This window comes from Pyrgilauda ruficollis, unplaced genomic scaffold, assembly GCF_017590135.1.
Source record: "Pyrgilauda ruficollis isolate IOZ18807 unplaced genomic scaffold, ASM1759013v1 scaffold57, whole genome shotgun sequence".
NCBI lineage: Eukaryota > Metazoa > Chordata > Aves > Passeriformes > Passeridae > Pyrgilauda > Pyrgilauda ruficollis.
In genome coordinates, this window is record NW_024527377.1 from 4,322,363 (window position 1) to 4,339,830 (window position 17,468).

General features: G+C 57.3%; 1 protein-coding gene across 1 annotated transcript in view; it reads right to left on the minus strand.

Moving 5' to 3' along the window:
* PDGFRB (platelet derived growth factor receptor beta) overlaps positions 1-12,042 on the minus strand; it is a 32,659-nt gene extending 20,617 nt beyond the window's left edge. The window contains exon 1 of the mRNA XM_041481846.1: positions 11,383-12,042. The gene's annotated coding sequence lies outside the window, so the exon portion shown is untranslated. The remainder of the gene's footprint in view (positions 1-11,382) is intronic.
* Positions 12,043-17,468: the final 5,426 nt, after the last annotated feature.

The window sequence follows — 17,468 nt, forward strand, 5'->3', positions numbered from 1 at the left end:
CAGCCCCCAGATACCTGCCTGTAAGGGGCTAAGATCCTCCCGAGCTCATGCCCAGCTTTTATCTGCCTGTGCAGCTCCACGGCTGCCACTGCCAGTCCTGCTGCAGGCCAGATCTGCCCATCCCCACACAGACAGCTCCCGGCCTGCAGCAGGATCTCTGCAGGATCACTGGTGGCAAACCCTCCCTGCCGGACCGGGGAGAGGGCACAGCTGCTGTGTGCTGCTGCTGGGCTGGGCTGGCAGGGTGCTGGTGCTACCAGGATGCTGGTGCTGATGCTGGGCTCACAGGGTGCTGTGTGCTGGTGATGGGCTTGCAGGGATGCTGGTGCTGGGCTGGGCTGGCAGGGTGCTGGTGCTACCAGGATGCTGGTGCTGATGCTGGGCTCACAGGGTGCTGTGTGCTGGTGCTGGGCGTACAGGGGTGCTGGGCACACAGGGGTGCTGATGCTGGTGCTGGGCTCGCAGGGGTGCTGCTGCAGCGAGCTCTGAGAGCCCCCAGCCTCCGCCTGCCGCCTCTGGCCGCCTGCGCTGTGCTCAGAGCTGGTTTTAATAAAGCTGCTGGTTTTGCAGAAAGGCATTTCTCTCGGAGATGCTTCCCAAGCAGAGTGGGAGGGTGGCAACGTCTCGCAGAGAGTGGTGACCTCTCCCTTGTTTGTCTGCTCCGGCCGAGGCGAGAGGCATGCTCGGAGCCGCTGGCTGAGCTCGGTCCTGCGGCAGGAGAGGGACAAGCCTGTCCCTCCCTGCCACGGGGACATGTGTGCTTGCACACGTGGGTGAGCACAGGCGTCTCACAAGGGATGCAAATGCACCCAGCTCACTGCCAGCCTTGAGAGCACTTGTTTCTCTCCTCAGTCCCAGCTTTTGTTGTTAGCAGGAACTGTGAGTGCCGCTAAGAGTGCCAGACGAGGAGGAGCAATCCCACTCAGTGACACAAAAGCAGGCACCCAGATATTATCCCACCCAGGGACCCAAACACAGGCAGCTACACGATGCTCAGCTGCCTTGGGTGATCTCCTCTCACCCCTGTGGGTTAGCAGGGTGCCACAGACCCTTCAGACTCTTACATCCTTCCCACAAGCCAGGACCTGAGTATTTTCAAGCCATAGGATCCTTTGCCTTCACCCATCCAGGCACAATCATGGAGGCCAGGGAGCTCCTGCAGCAATGCCATGTCCAGCTCCCTTCACTCAGCCCTGCAGCTCCATGGAAGCCTCCCACCTTGCAGAGCCACCAAGGTGCTGTCCCAGCTCTCCATCCCCATGCTCCCTCTCCACCAGCACTGGTACAGACCTTCCCTCTGCCCCTCTCCAGCTCCTCCATGTGAAGGCAAACCAGTCCTAGCCAGGCAGGGAAAGGAGCCTTTCTCTTGAGCCACACTGTTTATTATTCTAAAGGAGGAATTTGGCTGGGAGAGGAGACAGGAGGTCGGCTGGCTCGCAGGGCAGCAGCGCTGGCTGGGTGACACAGCCCCACAGCACTTGCAGCCCCCATGCCTGTGGGGTGGCTGTGCTCCCGAGGGGCTCAGCTCCTGGGAGGGCTCAGGTCCCGGGGGACACGCTGGGGCTTGGCCAAGTGCCATGGGGGAGGCTGGTCCCAAGAGCTGGCACGTCCCTGCTCGCCCCCACGCTACGCCCAGCGAGGCCAGAGCTGGGCACTGCTGGACTGAGAGTGTCTGGGAGGGCTTGGAGTCCAAACAAGACACAGATACAGGCAACTGTCCCTGACTGGGGACACAGACACTGCCTGTCCTTATCTCCCCTCTGTAATCACAGCAGCCTGGCAGAGCAGAGTGGAGTTTGCAGCAGAGATGAGGAGAGCTGAGCCAACCCTGGGGCTGCTGGCTTTCCCAGCTGGCAGAGGAGTGTCCCAGGGCTGGCTGAGGTCAGGCACCGCTGGATTCCTGTTTGAGCACCTCTAGCCTTGTGCTCTTGCAGGGAGGTTCTGGGTGATGGAATAAAAGGGGTCACCCCAACATTCCAGAGCAGCACTGAGCACAGGGCTCTGCTGGCCTGTGATCCCACAGACAGGACACGGGCCAGAGGGCCAGAGCAGAGGTCAAACAGCTCGGCCAGGGCCAGGACCGCGATTCAAGTCTCATGATTCCCCATCTCATGACTGCACAGCTTTCCAGAGCAGCCCGCTCCCATTTCTGCTGCATCCCCAATCTGGTGACAGCTGAGCTTTCTCCTCTGCCTCCTCTCGCAGTCAGGGCTGATGGCTCTGCGGCTGATGGACTCGACAGGAATTTCTGCAGCAGGAGCAGGGCAACGCCCAGCAGTTTGGATACAAGGAGGAGCTGTGTCCAGCCCCTGCTGGGGACGCCACCTTAATTTAGGGAGCCACCTCTAGTACTCCTTGCACCTCAGAGTGCCTTGCTGAGCAGCTCAAACATCACCAGACCTTTCTGATTCATAAATGTTCCCCCACTCCAGACCACTCTCTTGTTTAAGAATGCTAGTAAGCCTAAAATCCCTTTGCTAATGCCCAAAATATGCTGTGTGGGTTCAGTCTTCACTGTTCTTGGGTAACAAGGCAAGAATTTCCTCTGACTTTGCTCTGTGTGCCCTGCCATACTCTGAGTCCCCTTGCCTCTGTGCTTGCTCCCTGTGTGTCTCCCAGCACCCTGGCAGAACACACTTGGCAGCCACTGCTGGCACTGCATGGCACTGCCCATCCCCAAGCATGCACCATGTGGGAAAGGGCCATTTCCAGCCCTGTGAACATCATAAACCATGGGAGAGGATGGGTTAGGAACACAAGGATGTCCTCCCCGTCCACTGCCCTCCTCCCAGCCCACCTAGAACATGTTTCTTGCCTCTCCACAGCCAGTGCCCTATGCAGAACCAGTGTGTGTGGGGTCCCACAAGCACCCCTAGAGCTGTGGGAGCTGAGAACCAGCCTGCAGAGCTGGTGCACAGGGAAGGGGATGGCTCAGCATGCTGGGGAGGGGCAGAGCAGCCACAGCCACCCTGAGAGCCACCGTGGCAGGAGCTCTGCTCCCTACAGACCATCAGTCACCAGTAAGGGAATGCACTGTTTGCTGGAAATCAGGGTGCACAGCCCCCCTCAGCAAATTCTATTTTGTATTTCCAGGGGCAATTCCTGCATCCATTGCCCACGCTGCTCTTCCCTCTGGCCATGCTCTCCTTGCCCTCACTGCTGCTCCTGTGGTGCTGGGCAGAGGTGCTGGATGCTGGCCCTGCCCACGAGGGCATCTCGTCTGACTGGGAAGGAGCTCTCACACAGCTGCCAATCCTTTCCCTTCCTCTGGATTTCTATTTCTAGCCCCTTTTCTTGCAGGGCTGTGCTTCCAGGCGCTCCCACAATGCTTGATGGCCCCGCTGTCCTGCCAAACAGGCAAGGGACATCTGGTGCAAATTAGTGGGAAGTCAAATATACTTTATTTCTTCTCTGTCTAATCACAGCTGAGTCATTAAGTGAGATCATGGATGCCCATATGCAATAAAAAATTCCCTCTGTGGATCCCATGATCAATACCACTCACAGCCAGGGAGCAAAGGCACTCCAAAGGCAGGGGGAGGGGGACACCATGGACACCATCCCCAGCTTTTGAAGGCAAAAGGCTCCCTGAGCAGAGGCTGATGACCCTTGAAACCCAAACCTTGCTTGTCCGGCAGTGAAACTCCATGGCTTGTCCTGTTTTCCTCTGCCACCCTTCTTCTGGCCTCTGCAACTGCTTCTTTCCCACCCTTTAATCTAAATAAAACTGAGTGGTTGTTGTTTTTTTTTTTTTTTTTCCCTTGGCTGGAATTGTCCGGAGTTGCAACATCTCTCCTCTGGGGTCCCTTGGCTCCCATGACACCATGTTTACTCACAGGCCAGATTATCATCACAGAGCCCTTTTTCTTTTTCCCAGCAAAAGGCTAGAATTAGGCAGGGCACACACATGGGGAGCTTGTCATCCCAAGGCCCATAAACGGCTGCTGATAAAACACAGAGGTAGGAAATCTGAAACCAGACTGAGGAGCAGCAGGGCTGGGGAGTCCCTGTGTCCCACAGACCATCCCTGCCCCAGGATGAACACCTGGGGACAAAACCCTCCTCACCTGACCACCTGCCAGCGCCAAGGGGACCCCAAACACTGTCTCCCCAGACACTGTGAGACCGGGGGATGCTGAGAGCCGGGGTACCTGTTGGCAGTGTGCTGGATCTGGGGGAGTTTCGGGCTGGGAGAGGTGAAGTTTTGCAAGCACAGGAAGTGTCATTAATGCCAAAACCCTCTGAGTGGTTTTGTGAGAGCTCCTTGGCTGTGAAGATGTGATTAAAGCCACAGCCTCGGTATGGACTGGGCTCTCTAGGAGACAGGAGAAGCATGGGCAGATGCCACCTCTGGGGATGAGCCAAGGGATGAACCCAGTGACCCACAGGAGGGGTCAGCTCTCCTGCTGACCTCTGCATCAGGGAGCAGATCTGACATGACCAAAGCCCCTGCCCAGCACCCCAGATTCTGGTCCCCAGCCTCAGTGGCATCTGGAGAATGTGACTGTGTGGTCATGAGGGTCCTGCAGCAGATGTCAGCACACGAGGAGGCACACCCAGCCTCCTCCAGGGCACCCCGACACAGGCTTTGACAGGATCCAGCAGAAAGCTGAAAATGAGGACTGTGACCCTGAGGCAGGGGAGGGAGACTGCCATGGGGGGATGACAAGTCCACACTGAGCCCCAGCAGTGTGATTCAGCTGCCCTGGGGTCAGCCACGTGAGGAATGGGGTGGGGAGCCCCAGGCAGCCCTGTCTGGCCACGGCCATCCTCCCTCAATGTCCACGCACAGAACCCAGCAAATCTCCAGCCACGGGCTCTCCAGGACACGTCGCTGTGAGGAGCCAGCACAGAGGGACGTGGGACCAGGGCGAGCCCTGCACTCTCACCCATATCCCCTCCTCTTTCCCCCTCTGCTTTAAGCCCATGGGAGACAGAGGAAACGAGTGACCCATTTAGTGCAAGTTCAGAATAAAAAGAAACATCTGTTTGGAGAGGTGCCAGTGTTATAAATATCCCCCAGCCCCAGTGATGGTATCCGTGGCCCTTTCGGCCGCGCATGCTCCCCTGCTTCCGCTTTCGCAGGAAAGGCCAGACCCTGTGGGCTGCTCCCGGAGCCTGCAGGCCTGGCCTGGACTGTGGGAAAACCCTGGGTGAGGACCAGGGTCCACCTGGGCCTGGGGAAGGAGGGAGGGAGTGTTGGGAGGAGCGGCTGCCACGTGCCAGGCAATGCCCAGCTGTCCCCTGCTGCATCCCCCGCTTCTCACCCAGGTCAAATCCTGCCCACCTCGGTCTCCCTGGGGCAGACAATGTGTGCCACGGCCGTGGTGGTGCTGGGACTGGCTCGTGGTAGTGCTGGCACTGCTCTGGGGTGGTGCTGGAGGCTGGGCAGTGTTTTGGAGCACAGCCCTAAGTCTGGCACTGTGCATGTCTGGGATGCTCTCACTGGGTGTGGGGAGCAGCTCTGTGCAGACTCAGGGCTCACCCCTTGTAGTGCACTGACACCCCAGGGAGGTACAAATATGCCCCTTGGGAGCATTTCAGCCCTTCCCAGTGCTCTTTTCCAATAGGATGCTTTAAAATACCCAACACAGGCCAGCCAGGGCCGTCCATGACAGTCCCCTAATTTCTCTATTACCCGTGACAGCAAAGACCTCTTTGGGAGAACATACCACGCTGTTTCACAAGCATGTGAGCAATGTCAATTATGAACATGGCTGCAGGGACCCAAACCAGGACCCACACATCTCCCTGCATCCCCCTGGCCCCTCCAACTGGGCAGCAAAGCCTTGGGGCTGGCTGAGTGACTCAGCTCTCCTATCCCTCCACCCCCAAACTGGCACTTTTAGGGGTCCCAGCTCTGGGCATGTCAGACTGGTTGGGGTTGTTTGCCTTGAGCAGAGTCCATCTGCTTAACTGCTGCTTCTCCCCACCAGAGCAGAGAATGAGGGAAGCAGGGGACATGGAACCAGGATCAGGGACTATCTTGGCTTCTCATTCCTTGTCCTGGCATCTCCAGGGCTTTCCTCTCTCTTGTTCCATGGCTGCCAGAAAGCCCTGTCTGCCTTCCCGGGGTGACTCAAGGGAAGCTCTCTGCTGGTGTCTGCACAGGGAGGAGAACAGTCCCCAGCAAGGCAGCACCTCCATCACCTGCTCACAGCCACTGACCCAGGCTGGCTGCTCTGGAGGGGCCAGGGCTGGAGCCAAAGGTCCCAGCTGGCTCTAATTAACCACTAATAAGCTGTGAGGGGAGGGCAACGGAGGCAGGATGAGAAAAAGAACCGTCCTGAGTCCCAGCTGGATGTAGGGGCTTTGCAAAGCCCCAGGAGCAGGCAGAATGTTGTGGTCTTACCAGTCCAACACCCCAGCAAAGGCTGAGCAACCTGATCCTCTTGTGAGCATTTCCCTGGGATCTGCAGAGGAGGAGATAATCTCCGTGGATGCATCAGCTCCTCCCAGCTGCCTCCCAGGGACCCAAGCTTAATTGCTTTGTTCTGGGGTTTTAGGCTCTCGTGGCTGGGATTAGGCACTCACCATCCCTGTGGTCAGGGCACCCTTTGCCTGTCTGCAGAACTGGAGAGGAGCCTGGCACTGTGCCTGGGGTGGGAAAGGATGGAGCATCCAGCGGTGGGTGTGAAGGGCAGAGGCTGCTTTCAGAGGGGTTTTGTGTTTGGCCTTGTTCTGGATTTCTGAGAGGGAGCAAAATGCAACTTCTTCTGCAGCTCTTGGTGCTGTGAGCTGATTCTGCCCCCTCCTGCATAAGCTCATGTGTGGGGCAGGAAGGCCAGGATGGTGGCACTTGGCACCTGGACTGCAGAGATGGATAATGTCCTGTATGCTCTGCCCAGATAGCATAAGCCATTATTCCCAGCCTGCATGTAGGGCTCTTTATAACTTCTCTCAGTCACAAATCAGAAATCAGCTCCCCTCTGCACCCATGCTCTGCAAACAGCCCCTACCCCCAAAACCTGACAGAACCTCCAGAGGAGAAGCTGAGGCAGGACTTGGCACCAGCAGCTGCCAGCACCCCCTGCCCTCCCCCTGAGTGCAGCTTTTAAATGGGCACCGAGTCCTGTTCCCGAATCAGACCATATTCTCCCAAACAGCTCCCAGGCTGGAGAAGGAAACTTGGCAGCTGCCTCTGGGGAGAGAGGAGGGGACCCTTCTCGTGGATCCTGCAGCGCCCAGCCCCGAGGAAAGCAGTGTTTCTGTTCTGCCACCATTGCCTGGCAAAGGCTGAAACCAAGGTGACTTCCAGTTTGGAAGAGGAGAATGGGCTTGCAGAGCACAGGCCTTGAAATGGTGTATTTTCTGCTGGCACGGGTTCAGACAAACCCACAAGCAAACATATTTTTTGTATAAATAAGACAGTGTGTCTCGCCAGTTAAAGCAATTCAAACATGAATGTAGCAATTTAATTGGTGCCAATTGCTGGGTCTTGGTAGCATTAAGATTTCAGTCACAGCCTCTTTCACATGGTAGCTGGGCCGGAAGAGGGAAGGCAGAGGGCCTGGCAGGACGGGGCTGAGGAGCAGGACTGGCCATCTCCTGCTGCTTCAGGAGCATCGCCCGTGCTGCCCATGGACAGCTGCCAGCCAGTCCCCTTCCACAGCAGGGAGAAGGGGCTCCATCTGTTTCCTGGTGGATTTCCAGGGTTTAGCAATCAGTGCAGTGCCCTGATATATCCCTGCATTCTCCAACCCCTCCCTGCCCCAGCTCCTGCACCCCACAGCTTCCCACCAGCTCCATGACACACTGGCTCTTACTGAGCCCAAAGAAGAGTGTAGGATGGGTGTCAGTCAGTTCCTGGATGGATAAGCAGGTGCCCCTGCAGGCATGGCCTGGAGAGGATGAGTCCATCCATCAAACACCACACACTGCACTGCCCTGGCTCTCCTGGCACCAGCCTTTCTGTGGGAGATTTGTGAGCTCCCAGCTCCCTGCATAGGCTCCACGCACCATGGTCCTCTTCTTCTGCAGGTTGTGGTTGCCAGGGAAGGTGGCACACACAGACCAGGGCATGCCACAGCCTGGTGTGCACCCAAGGATACTGGAAAAGCAGGGTGTGAGGGGCAGTACATCACTGCACAGCTCCTGTTACCATGCTGGGGGACAACGGGCCCAAGGGACCACCTTGCTCAGCACATGAGCCATGCCAGCACCCCTCTGTGCATCCCCAGCATGTGTCCCTGTCACAGCTGGGGCTGCTCTGTGCTCCCTGTGGGGCTGGAACTTGCTGCCCTTCCAGGAGGAGGTGTCTCAGTGGCAGCAGAACAGGATAGAGGTGAGCTGAGCTTGGGAACCCTAATTAGGCAATGGGGGAGAGGAGGAGGGGGCACACCGACCCCTAAAACAAGCCTCGTTATGTCCAATTTGCCTGGTGGAGCGGAAGGAGCCTCCTGGAGCTGCTCCAGCTCCTCAGGAAACAATGCCCAGTCTATACCCTCCCCCTGCAGCTCCTCTCCAGGGGATTTCTGTCCCTTGGTTAAAGTACAAACAAACAAACTCCACGAAGTGTTCAGCTCCAATCCTCCCTTGCAGGGATAGGGTACATCCAGCCAAGCCCAAGCCCACATGGTCCCCAGCTCCTTCCAGCTCTGGGTCAAAGGCAGCCCCAGCTGCCAGTGGCTGTGCTCCCACGGGGCTCAGCACGGCCCCTCTGCTCCCTGACCTTTGCCACTCCATCCCAGGAAGATGCTTTCCTGGAGCCTGACACTGTGGACAGCATTGCAATCCCATCCCACTTCCCATCAGAGGCTGAGGCCAAAGGAACCTTGAGGACCAGGCAGAGCAATCCCTGCCTGGAGCCTCTGGCAGCAGCTGGACATTTGGCCAAAGCCACATCCAGCCACCATGGTCTCTTTTTGCATGGCATCACTCCCACAGCTGGAGAGCATTTCTTAATCCCAGCTTTCTTCTGGTGTTCACTGAGACAATCCTGTCTTGATCTACTCCTGCAGACAGGCTCAGTGCTCTCCCCTCCCTGAGGGTTGTTCTGAACGCCTTGGAAATCCTGTCACACACCCATCAAAGATGAGACTGAAAGAGATCATGGTGTAAATGTCCTGTGCCCATGTCTTCCCAGCCAGAGCTTTCCCCGACGTGTGCTTTGAGACTTGTGAGGCTGAAGGAACTCAGTCTTCTGTTTCTAAGCCTACAGATATTTCACCTGAAAGCTCTTTTCTCTCTGTGATGACTTTTCCTGTGCATGAAGACTGTGTGTCACCTTCCCACAACACCCAGTGACCAATGAGCCACATCAACCCCTCTCCCAGTCCTTTGCAGCTTCTTCTGGACTTCTCCTCATCCTCACTGCTGTCCCTGAGCCCATCCAATCCATGTCTATCCCTGCTGAAGCACCTGGTGCCACTTGCTGGGGAGGAGCTGCTCCCTCCACCCTGCCTCTCTGAGCTGCTCCAGCCACACATCTTCCAGCACATCCCTCAGGAAGAGCTTGGGTTCTCTGGGACCATGCTGCAGCCTGGTTTGAGTCCACTACAGCCACTCTGGTTGGTTCTGGGCTCTGCTGGAGCTCTTGGGATCCTCCCACACGGCCATGCACCCCAGCTGCCCGCCTGGCTTGGTGCCATCCCACGGTTAGGATGTGTGCTCAGCGACCTCCCAGGTGGTTCATGTAGGGGTTGCACAGGACCAAGCCCAGGCCAGAGCCCAGCAGCACACACAAGATCTGCCCAGGAGTGGACAATCAGCCATGGCTAACTTCTCCCAGACTGCAGTACTGCAGCTGGCCATGCTTGCTGCACACTGACCACGGGCACCCCCAGTCCTGGGCAGGGATGCAGGGGGTGACCCAGGGACAGGGAGTTGAGTGTCTGCTGTCTCCTGGCCTGCTCCTTCTAGGAGGACCCTCCATGCCCCTGAGCTGGAGGAAGGGACAGCCAGCTTCAGGACGAGAGAAGAGCCCCGTGCATGCTGCAGCTGGGCTGCTGTGACTTTGTGCTTGTCCAAAACACCAATCCCTCCTGATTTAGGGGTGCTCCCTGGGCTCAGGGACATTGCCCAGGGCTGGTGGCTGCCACAGCAGCCAGAGCACACCCAAGCTTGGGTGACATCCCTGTCAAGAGTGACTCCAAGCCTCATGTCAGGGCTGCCAACCAGGGCAGCTCCCCCTCCAAGCCAGCCTGGCCTGTGTCCTCTGCCAGGCAGAGCCTGTCCTTGACACTGGAACATGGTGACCACATGAAACTCACTCCTTTCCTAAGAGCATGGGAGGCACAAACATCTTGTCCTGCAGGGTGCTGAGGGGGAAATGACCTCCCACCCACGCCTCAGTGGTCCCTGGGAAGCACTGGGTGTCAACATTGCTAATCCTTGTCATCAGTGGGAGACCTGAAAAGATTTGGGAATGCCAAGCCTCTGCCAGCACAGGGTTTGCACACCAGACCAACTACTTTAAGCTATTTTCCCACGCTTTAGAATAAACCCCACTTGCTCTGGGACCAGGATGGAGAAGCACAACATCCCTCTCCACCACAAATCCTGTTTTAAATGACTCCCAGCTGGCAGGTGAGTGCAGGAGCTGGACATTCAGCCCGCTGTCAGCACCAAAGCCCCGCAGGTCATGCTCACCCCTGTCCCTGGACTTTCAGGGCCTCACTCCAGACCAGCTTTGCCCTGTTGGAGGCCCTCAGCTCTTATGCTTTCGGGACACCAAGTTGCCCATATCCATGCCTAGGAGGATTTGACCAAGCTCTGCCCTCTCCAGTACGCAGCACTCCCAGGCACAGACCCTGGGCAGGGCTTGCACATGTCCCTCTCCATGGCCCACTGGCACAGGAGCCCTGCCATGGCCACAGACAGAGGTGGCATGGTCTTGGAGCAGCCTGCATTTAGGGATGGCCGTGGCTGTGTCTGGACAGGCTGGCAGTGGGGTGCCACTGCTCTGCACTCACACCTCTGAAGGATACCTCACTGCACATGGTGAGCAGCCTCTTCCCCTGCACACTCCAGCCCTCCCACCAGCCAGGGCAAGCCCCTGATCCAGGGAGAAGCAGAGATCACCTGGGCCCCACTCCTGCTGCAGTGGGGTTCCCCCTTCCTGTCCTACAGCCTCAGCATCCCCTTGCTCCTCTCAGCCATCCCGATCCAGGACCTGGTGAGAGCTGATGCCACGTTCTTTCCCATGGGATGCCACAGAATTCAGCTGATTTCCAGCAAACACCATCTCCCCAGAGCCTGGTGGGTGTTTCAGGCTGCCAACCCCTTGGAGGGGAGCAGTGCCCCTTCCGAGCAGCCGGGCTGGCTCAGGGACAGCGTCCTTCGGGACTGTGCCAGCTCCAACACGACGTTTCCCATCTGGAGAGCCAGGGCTGAGCAGGAGGGCGAGTCAGCCCCGGGTGGGTGACACACACGAGAGCTTACCTTGAGCAGGGTCCCACCAGCCGAGTGCCTGCGCCGCGCGTCCCACCGGGAAGGCTCCGAAATTCCTTCCTCTCCTCCTCCGAACTCTCTATCTGCTGCCTGCTGGGGCTCTCCCTGCCCTCCCAGCCTTCCCCAGCTGCCAAGGCTTTTCCACTTAAAGGCGAAAGAGAGGGAAAGAAAGAAATGAAGTGGAAGGGAGGAGGGGGAAAAAAAATAAAATAAAATCAAAAGGAGAGGCAAGGCTGTGCCAAGGCTGGGCTGCAGCCAAGCCCCTGCTCCGCTCCTCTAGCGCATCGGAGCAGTGCCCTGCGCACCCCCAGCCCGGCTGGGAGCGGGTTCTGCCTCCTCGGACCCCAGTGTGGAGCAAACCCCGGGGCCCAGGGATGTGCACGCGTGTGTGCGTGCGTGTATAAATAAAAGAGACCTCGGGAGGAGGAGAAGGGGGGAGGCTGCTTCGCCAATGAGGAGCGGAGCTCCTCCGACTTCCTCCCTCCACCCTCTGTGGGGACCCTTTGCGGAGCAGAACTTGCGATTAACGCCCGGCGGACGAGTGTGATGGGTGAAAAAAAAAAAAAAAAATTAAAAGGAGGAGAAGCCAAAGTGGCTGCAAGGAGAGGGGAGTTCTGCTGCGGGCTGCGATGGGGCGAGCGGCGAGGGCCCGGCTAGCAGGGAACAAAAGGAGCCCGGAGCAGCCCGACTATCGCCTCCTTAAACCGGAGGGAAGGAGCTGCTCTCTCCCTGTGTCTGCTTTCAATTCTGGCCTTTTTCCCTGTTTTCTTTTTCTTTTATTTTCTTTCTCTTTTTTTCCCAGGATATGAGGGGATGTTTAGAAAATCCACTGCCCACGCCAGCAGCTGACTCATGTTTTTATTAAAGAAGGCCTGCACTGAACTGACTGCGTGTGCTCCCCCCAGATGCCTCCCTGAGCTGGGCTGGCCCTGCAGCTCCTGGCCCCTGACCCCGAGTGGCCACTGCCCCTTGGGGACCACCAACGCACCCTTGCAACTCTTCTGTTTTGGAAAGAGGGATAAAAGGTCTTCTGCAGCTGGGATGCTGCAGCAGAGGGTGGGTTTAACTGGGATTTGGGGCTGTTGGGCACAGAGCTGGAGAGGTGGCAGGAGGGATCACCTCAGCCGTGCCATCATCTCAAATGTCCTACACCCCTACTGTCCTGGGGGGAGGGAAGCCAGGTGAGGAACCAGCTTTAAATCCTCCCAGCATCTTAACGAGTTCAAATCAAGTTTCTGAGAAACTTTCAGTAGGCAGAACATTATCATGTGTCCAGAGAGGATTTTTTTTCAATTTGTTTTAGCACTGTAACAAGGGACAAGTCAGTCTTGGATGAAAACTGCTTTTTGACCCATCAGTTCTTGCCATCATTTTCATCTTGGGGATGCTAAAGGGTGGTCTGGCATTGGAACAGGCTGCATAGGGAAGTGGTGGGATCACCATCCCTGCAACTGTTCAAAAATGTCTGGATGTGGCACTGGGAACATGGTTTAGTGGCGAAGATGGCAGTGCTGGGTTGGACTCAATGATCTTAAAGGTCTTTTTTAACCTTAACCATTCTGTGTTTCTCTCTGATCCAAACAAGAAATAGTGCAAAACTGCACTGGCTATCCTGAAAATATACCTGTCCATCTTTCTTTAATTTTCCTTTCTAAAAATTAAAAAGCTCTCCCCATAATGACAACACTGCTGAAATCTGTGCTTCTGCCTTTTTTGCAAGGCAGACTCACCCCCTCCTGCCAAGCTAGTAAATACCTGCACAACGGCCACAGGGAATGATTCCCTGGCTGGACCAGCCCAAGAGATTTGCTGCTTATCTCACATTATCTCCATGTTTTCTTTGTCTCTATGGAAAACCAAAGGGGAGGTGTTTGTTCTGTGCAGCTGTGGAGGGTGAGGAGAGCCAGGCTGCAGCACCCAGGTTATCACTGTGTGCCACGCATTGCATGGGGCTGGTGTGCCAGCAGCAGGACAGCTGCAGGAGGGCTGCAGCCCTGGCTTGGATGGGTTCCCCCAGCTGCAGACCTGGTGGTGGCCCTGTGTCAGGGGCCCTGTCACCCCCCTGGCCCGAGCCAGGCTGCTGTGCACAAGTGGAGCCAGCGAGCGTGAGAGCAGCTCGTGTGGGGGCAGGGGGCAGAGGGGACATGCTGTGCATATGGCTCTTCCCAGGGCTTGTCCCAAGGGACAAAATGATGTGTCTGGTGGGTCCATGTGTGGGGACCTAAGGGCTGCTGGGAGTTGCTCAGCAGAGCTATTTCCTGGCAGTGTCCCCGCTCCAAGGACGTGACTGCTCCAGGCAGAGCGGGAGAGGGAGAAACCCACTGGTGCAGTCTGGCTGGGCCCCTTCCATTGGGGATGGGCTACCTGGGATGAGCAGGGGGTGAAAAAGCTGACACAGATCATGCTTGAGAGCAGAGCATCCTGAGCCTGAAGTGGGACATATTTCCCCCTCTGTCCTTTGCAACAGATGGTCCCAATACCCACTCCAGCCTGGGACCAGGAAGAATCTGGCAAACAAAACCTCCCAGTCTGCAAAGGCCAGGATTCATTGTTTGGGGATGCTGAGAGAGCCCTGGGGAGGCCAAAGCATCCCGGCAAGCACACGTCAGCCCGCTCTGTACATCCCCAGGGAGCATCCACAGCCGCACACTTTGTTTAGGAACAGCACGTTGGGGTTACGGCAGCTCCTGGGAAAGGCCAACTCAGAGGAAGCACCAAAGCCGGAGGAACTCGCCTGTGCAAGTGTGTGGGTGGAGGGCAGCAGCTCTGCTGCTTTGGCCTCATCAGCCTTTCACTGCTCACCTCTATTTTTGGTGCTTCATGGTGCTGCAGGACCCAGTGGTCCCCCTGGGGCTGGGACAGCTGCAGTGTGGGATGCCAGACCCCTCTCAGCTGAGATTTCCAGCCTCAAAAAGCATCATTAAGTGCTAATGGGGGCTTGGGGTCAGGTAGTGTAGCATCTCTGGTAGAGAAAACAGCCACTGAGACAGGACATTCCAGGGTATTTGGTCTGCTCTGGCATGACGTGGATCAAAGCTGCTCTCCAAACTCCTGCCCCATCCCAGGCAGAGCTGGGACCACAGAGAAAAGCCCATATCCCAAGCCTGGCATAGAGGAGAGAGACCAGAGCCAGGTACCCAAGACAATGGTGGAAACAGCCATGCTGGAGCCAGCAACAGGCACCATGAGCTGCAGGTGACAGGCAGGTATGAAAGAAGCAGCAGATGTTGGCCTACCCCACTGCTCTGAGGGTTTGATGAGAGCCAGATTTGCTCCAGCTTCATCTTTTCAGAGCCTCTATCAATTCCAAGTCAGCCCAGGAATTTCAGCATTGCTCTGAAGTGGTGTCAAGCCGCAGACCACAAGAGAGGAGTGGCGGGTGCCAGGGAGCACAGCAGCACATCTGGGCAGCACATCTGCTGTGGCAGCTGCCAGCACATGCTCCTGGCTGGATCCAGCTCCTGGGCCCTGCAGGGAGCTGCACTGAGGCTTCCTCCTCAGTCTCTAAAGCTCTGCCCTGGTGTCCAGAGGAGCCTGTGCCCCCTCTGTGGTCCTGCTTGGACTGGGTGGGTGACACCAGTGCCCAGGGAGGAAGGGGAGGCAGAAAGTGCTGGGTTTCTTCCAAAGTGAGTGTATGGCCAAGCAGAACATGATGGGGAGCATCCTGGGGAGTATTCTGCAGCATTCCCCAGCACTGGGAACACTCCTGCAGCACTGGAAACCCATGGACATCGCAGGCTGCCAGCAGGAGGTAATGCTGGGCTGTAACACGTATGGTGCTGTGTCCTTATGGTGCTGGCCCGTCCCCTCCATCCATCCCCTGGGCTGGGGCACTTGGAGGAGGCAGCAGCCAGAGAACGATGTTATCCCGCTGCCTTTCCCCTCCTCGGGGCCTTTCCGACCCCGTCCCACGCACTCTTCCTCACCCCCAGCACGAACCTTGGTATTAAATGTGCTCGGCAGAGCCCCGGGAGGCAGCCACAGCTCCTGGGTGAATACTAATAACGGTGCCGTCCGCCCGCCCCAGACTTTCCCACACATCTGCAGCCACTTAATGTGGGAATCGTTAACCCTCTGCTCGCCCCGTGCCCGAAACACAGCCCAGGAGTGAAACCAGGATGATCCTCACCAGAGCAGGGGGAATCACACCCCCAACCCACTGACAGCAGGGCCCACAAGAGCTGGGGAGCAATGAGGGCTGCCAGCGTGTGTCCCTGTCCCCAGCGCCCTCTTGAGAATTGTCAATTTGTGGCATTTGCATTTGCCAAGAAAGCTGATCCAGATCCCAAAGGGGTCACTGAGCCCTGGATGGGGAGAGGGGAGCTGTGTGGCAGCTCTGGTGGCACATCCACTCAGGCTCTCCTGGTCTCTGAGGAGCAGCTCTGCAGACCCTCCTCAGCATGGGGACACAAGTGACAGCACAGGGGTTGTCAGGCACCTGGGGAGAACCAAAGGCCACACACAAGTCTGCAAGGGGGCTGAGGGAGATGAGGCAGGGGGTTGTCCTCTGCAAGAGGGTTGCACTGATGTCTCCATTGCCAGAGAAGAGGGGTCACTCCTGGGGCATTCAGAAGCTAGGGAATGGCTGAAAGGTCCTGGCTGGACTGGGATGTGACTGGGGCTGTGCAGCTCTGGGATATGCTGGTCTGAAACCACAGACTTGCCTTTGAGAGCAAGAGGAGCTGGAGGGAGAGGGGAGGTGGTGGGGCAGAAGGCTGTGGGGGAAAAGGAGAACAAGGGGAGACATCTGCTTGGCTCTCTGTGGGCATCTCCCGCTCCTGCAGAAACCATGGTGGTGTCCAGAGCAAGCTGGGGGACACGGCAGGACTTGGTTTCCCATACTGAGTGCCTCCTCCATGGGAGGAGGAGCTGATGGGATGGTGTCCCTGCTCCATTTGGGATAGCTGCGTGCAGCCTGGCCCCAGGGGCCTCCCAGCCCTCCTCCTTCCAGGAGATGGCATCACTGGATCACGGATAGCAGCACCGAGCCCCAGGGAGCATCCAGGAGCCCTGACTGCTCTCCCTCTCTGCTTCACCTGCCTGGTTTCTGCCAGGAGTACCAGGTCTGGAGTACGAGGGGTGGTCCCCAGGTTGCATTTCTGGGGGTCTCTAGCATGGATGGAGGGGGTACTGCCACCTGCTCTCACCCAGCTGGGGACCCCCAGGGCTCTGTCAGTTCCTCATCTGCTCACCCATGCGACCCCAGTGCAGGTGGCATCCTGAGGCACCGAGGGTCCCCTCAGCACCCTTCAGCCCAGCTGAGCAGCTGAGATGCTCCTTGGGGAGCCCATGAAGGGCTCCTCATCTGGCTCCTCCCCAGCATCAACTTCACCACCAGCAGGAAATGGGTCAAAGAAAGGAAGAAGAGGGAAGTTGTTGGTGGATCTTTATGGCCCAATTGTCCTCCCCTTCGCCCACACTGAGGGAGATCATGCTCAGCTGTCAGTGGGCACCTGGCCATGCCGTGCCCTGCCCAGCCTGTCACCTGCTCCCCTGGGGAGGATGCAGGTGTTGGCTGCTGCCCCAGATCCCTGAGCCCCCAGTCCCCAGCAGCTGCCTGAGCCCTTGGCATTGGCTCCACAGACGGGGAAAAGGCATGGGGGGCCTGGGCTCCCTGTCACTGCCTGTCAGAAACATCCAGTGGCAGGAATAACCCCAGTTTCTAAAACACAGCCACCCCTGGGATGGGACCCAGCAGCCACTTGTGCTTCTCTGTACCTCCCACCATCTGCTCAGGGGCAACTTTATTTTATTTTTTTTTTTTTTTTTTTTTTTTTTTTTTTTTTTTTTTTTTTCCCCCGCTTCCTGAGCATCTTTGCTGATGGGAAGAAGAGGAGGAGTAGGGTGGCCTTGACTCTCTAATTTACACAGAGCCATGTAAAGAGATCTTGGGAAATCCAGGATAGATGGGGTTACATGGCACATCAAGTAATCTGAGCTGAGTGCTGAGCTGAGATCATCACGGGGTGGGACAGTCATGACAGTCACCTTTGTCATGAGGGAGGGACCTGAGACAAGGCTGAGCAAGGGGCTGGGGACCCTGGGGGCCAGGGGGGATGGTGCAAAGTGCTCACCTC